The sequence below is a fragment of the Dendrobates tinctorius genome, unplaced genomic scaffold (assembly GCF_039654945.1).
Source record: "Dendrobates tinctorius isolate UK_male_01 unplaced genomic scaffold, ASM3965494v1 ptg000193l, whole genome shotgun sequence".
In the NCBI taxonomy this organism is placed as follows: domain Eukaryota; kingdom Metazoa; phylum Chordata; class Amphibia; order Anura; family Dendrobatidae; genus Dendrobates; species Dendrobates tinctorius.
The window spans coordinates 2,712,692-2,717,664 of NW_027361860.1; the positions used below are offsets into that span (position 1 = coordinate 2,712,692).

The 4,973-nt window shown below is 45.2% G+C and overlaps 1 long non-coding RNA gene across 1 annotated transcript in view; it reads right to left on the reverse strand.

Moving 5' to 3' along the window:
* Positions 1–3,748, reverse strand: part of LOC141055991 (uncharacterized) — a 228,107-nt gene extending 224,359 nt beyond the window's left edge. The window contains exon 1 of the long non-coding RNA XR_012221566.1: positions 2,684–3,748. This is a non-coding gene — a long non-coding RNA (uncharacterized lncRNA). The remainder of the gene's footprint in view (positions 1–2,683) is intronic.
* Between the last annotated feature and the right edge of the window lie 1,225 nt (positions 3,749–4,973).

A 4,973-nucleotide genomic window follows, 5' to 3' on the forward strand; every position in this document is an offset into this window, starting at 1 on the left:
ATTCAAGTGTGACCTGCAAGCACGAGATCAAGAGACTCCTAAAGTACATATGAAAACCTGCTGAGGAACACTTTTTTGGCAAGAGTATAGTCAGGGGCTTGCTCTTAGGATCTACAAATCTCTAGAATAATCTAAGGAAACTTCAGACACAACTACACCCTCAGACTGAGAAGGACAGATACGTGGGGAGAATGCATCAGCTTTTGTGGACTTAATACGAGGTCTTCTCACCACACAAATCAAATATTGAAAAGAACAAAGCCCATCCAGCTTGCCTTGGGTTGAGTCTCAGCTTAACTGTCAACTATCCACAATTTTAGGTCATGATTCCTTTTGGTAAAATTTGTGAATAGGCGGCACACAGAAGTTAAGAGATGGGGTACCATGCGATAACTGAGTCTATAGTAAACTCAAAAAGGCGCCGATGTCCACAATAAAAAGGACGTTTAAGGTCTGGCTAAACCAATATTGGATTAGTCAAGGAACCATTCCTTTAAGGGTGCAGTCAGACTGCCGTATTACTCAAGCGGGAGTCGCAATGCAATCCTTGGACAGGGTGTCTGCTCTCCTGGCAGCATGTTTCTATACAGCTGTCACGCCGCTCCGATCAGGAGAGCCAATAGCCTGTCCGAGGATTGCGATGCCTGCATGAGTAATATGACAGTGAATGCATGCTAATGTAAAGGCACGGATTGCCTCAGGCTTTTAGCTAACATCTGCCTCTTTCTTACTCCAGTCAGTGAATGGTATGTCACACTGAGAATTGTATTAACTGTTCAGATCAGATCTTAATATTTTAAAAACAATTTTGAAAGCCAGCAGACCTTCATTTGCCCAATAGGCATCACAAGACACTCATAGTGACCCTCTGGAGTGTTAAAGCCAGTCTTCCACATTTCTGATATGGATCATCCTGAGATCAAGCATTGGGAAACCAACAGGCTCTCAATAGCTGGTTGTAGAAATCAGGGATAAGTGGCAGCAGATACTGATTATTCCCAGTAATTGAGAAGTTAACAGTAGGCAATACAAGGTCTGAGACCAACTTTTTTTTAGCAACAGAAGAAACTGGCACCTACTGGTGATCTTAGTAGTCTGATTAACCTTTTTCAGACCGCTATGCAATCTTTCAAAACTAAAGGCCCCGTCACACTAAGTGACTTACCAGCGATCCCGACATCAATATCAAGGTGTCAGGATCGCTAGTAAGTCGCTATGTGACTGCTGGTGAGCTGTCACACAGACAGCTTCACCAGCGATCAGCACAGCGATGCCGAGCGCCCGGCATCGCTGTAAAAAATAGAATCAAAATAAAAAAAATATAGTTATTCTCACCTTCCGACGTCCCGTTCAGCCATCCTGCCTCTCTACACGCTCCTGTCCCAGTGATCCTTTGCACGAATGACCGCGAGATGTCACGGTCTCGAGGGATAACAAAGTCGCGGTCATTCGTGCAAAGGATCAATGGGACCGGAGCGTGGAGAGAGGCAGGATGGCTGAACGGGACATCGGAAGGTGAGAATAACTATTTTTTTTTTATTATTTTTTACACCTGATCGCTGGTCTCCCGCCTGTCACACACAGCGATGCGTGCTGGCCAGTGGGAGACCAGCGACCAAAGAAATGTCCAGAGGTTTCTTCCAGCGATCAGCGATACCGGCAGGGGGGCCGCTCGCTGTCACACACAGAGATCTCGCTGGTGAGATCGCTGTTACGTCACGAAAGTTGTGACTCAGCAGCGATCTCGCTACCGAGATCGCTTAGTGAGACGGGGCCTTAAGGGTCCCATTTCATATAGCGACGCACCAGCGATCCCGACACCGATTAGACCTGGTAAGGATCGCTGGTGCATTGTCACACAGCATCTATTCTGAGTTCTGCGTCGCCAACGAGGTTACTCGTCGGCATCAAACAGTGATGCATGCTGGCCAGCGGGATGCCAACGATGAAAAAAAATGGCCCAGGACATTAGAGCACAATCAGGGATATCCAGCAAGGGGGGGGGGGGGGGGGGTCGGTCGCTGCTATGTGTCACATGTAGCGAGATTGCTGTTGCGTCACAAAAATCGGTAATGCATCAGCAATCCCGCTTTGTGAGATGGGGCCTTAAAACGTTCTAGACCAGAAAGTTTATAGATTTAACACTTGGGGAGACAGAAGTTAGGTACCAGGTCTACGGGACAATCCATGTGGAGTTAGTTTTAGATTTGGACACAATACATCAGTATAGTTTCTGAATTCATGAGGTAAGCCATTGGGTATGGTCATAAACATATCCACAGAGGTTCATACATTTCTGCTGACACTCAGGGCCACAGTGCACAATATCACCCTAGTGCCAGTCAAAGACCGGGTTTAGTTTACATAACAAAGGAATTCCCAAGACCACATTTTCAAGAGAAAAAAAAAAAAATCTCAAAGTGTAGTATTTCAACAAGCATGGACACCTTAGTTGCATACTTCACCATGTCCTGGGTTAGAGGTGTATCAATAGCAGTGATCATAGGAAAACAATTTTAACAATGTTAAACTAAAATCCTTTGCCACCTTGGCATCAACAAAGCATGCTCTAAATCAATAAAGGCCTGAAGCCTCTCAGGTTTTTCTAGATAAGAAAAAGGTAACAATTTTGCAAGATCACAGGGAAGTACCTGTGCGCCTAGATGGGCATCCTTAGACCCACCTAGGCGCTGAAGTTTCTCCAGTGGCAGTTGTCTGGAACAGGAAGACCTCTGATGTCCAGAATCTCCATAGTGGTTACCCAAAACTGACTTGTTCCTTTGTAGTTGATGTCAGCATGTCACCTCAATCTGCATGGGCCCATTTATTAAGGGCAACAGGGGCAGCAGTCTTCATAGGTGCAGCATCAGCAGTGTATTCTGAACAGAGTTTGCACAAACATCTATCCAGCTGGATTGCCAAGGACACGGCAGTAGCAAGAGTCAGAAGGTGGACACTGAACCAAAATAGATTTAACTTGATCAGAGGGTCTAGAACTAAACTAGTTGTGAAGTGTCTGGTCTTTCCACTGTATCTGTGGCACAATGCTTTAACTCTGCAATAATCCTTGGCTGAACATAACCCCTGAAGGAGTGCATCTAATTTTTCTACAATGAAGGCTTCTCTGTCAGGGTCATCATACAGGAGCACTAATGCCTCAAAAAATGCATATAGAAGAGAATCCTGAGGCAGCAGGGAGAAGGCCAGAGCACCAGGAGTTGGGGGGGGGGGAAAAAAAAAAAAAAAAAAAAAAAAAAAGGGAGATACTGATGGTGCCTGAGTGGATTCTGGATACTGAATCTCTTCTGCAAAATTCTGAACTAAATGGGCCTGATCTTTCATTTTATCCACCACTACAAGGCAAAGGATCATTGTAGGCCACTTACAATGTTAGATTTGTCAGGGTGATCATGCTTAAAATAGCTACCTTGGACAGACTTGGCACAAGCCACTCAGTATGGCAGTTTCCAGAGAAATCCTGATACCCTTTAACCCCTATACAGGGATCTGGTTTTACAACAGGATCCAATAGATAACTACCATCAGAAGGGCTGCTGTCCAGAGGTCTCCAAGCATGGTCAAAGTAGAGAAGTCAAATCATAAAATTAGGAGGTGAACGGGTTGTCAGAATGTGGAGATCAGTGCGAGGAAAAAAAATTATTGAGAATAGCTATAAAACAATCCAAGAACAAAAGCCAGATTGCTCCACTGGGCACCCACCACATTACACGGAAGCAGGTCAGAAGTAAATGGCAGAGGACAGCTGGATCTCAGAATCTTAAATAGCCTGCAGCCCCACCCAACCCACACAGCAGTTAACTCTATGTCACCCAGTATGAATGGAACTACAAGTCCCAGAGAACAAAAATTAGAACTGTCTCCCCACATCACCCGCAACAAAGGCGCAACACCGGCTGGCGACAGAAGTGGCGGCAGGAAGGCCAGGCACTGATACTGAAGTCAAAAAAGCCATCAGTTTTTCTTTCCTTTGAAAAGAATCTGATTTTTTTCTCACTGGATCAGTTTCAAATGGAACAAAACAGATGGTTATTAAACAGATCCGTTTTCCATAAACTTTAATGTTAAAAAAGCAAATTTAGTTGTTTAACTGGACCAAAAATTTGGTCTGCAGAACTTTTGGGTTTTTTTAAACAGATTGCTGCTGGATTCTGATGATTACTAGACGTATGAACACAGCCTAATGTGTATGGGGCCTTCCCCCTGACAGATGATGTCAGGAGAGACGAGCACCTGGCATGTCTGATTTTGTTCTTAGGCCACGTTCACATGTTCAGTATGTGGTCAGTATTTTACCTCAGCTTTTGTAAGCCAAAACCAGGAGTGGGTGAAAAATACCGAAGAGGTGACGTGTTTCTATTATAATTTTCCTCTGAATGTTCCATTCATGATTATGGCTTACAAATACTGAGGTAAAATACTGACCAAATACTGAATGTGTGAACGTGGCCCATTCCAGCAGAGTCTGGCAATGACTCTCTCACAGAGAATACAGGAGGGATCCAGTGTATGGAGGAGAAGGGAGAAATAGTTGCCGGACGACAAACAACCCCTTAGGCTAGGGTCACACTGCGTTAAAGCAGTCCGTTCAATGCATAGTGTTGACGGGCTGCGTTAACATTATAGCATAACATGTTTGCGTTATGCTATACCACTAGCACAGATGATTCATCTGCACTAGCGGTGACGGAGCCTCGGACAGTGCAGCCCGCGTCCGAGGCTCCGTCACAGAATGACGACAAATCTCTAGCACATGCCGATTATGGTATGCATTAGCGATGCGCCCGATAATGGGGGATAAAGGCAGCATTAATGGACTGTGTTACGTCACGCTATACCACGTTGTAGTGCAGTACATCTATCGGACTGCCATAACGCAGTGTGACCCCGCCCTTACAATTGTAAGGAGATAGACCGAACCGCGGGTACCAGCATGCCGGGTCTGGAACTGAAAA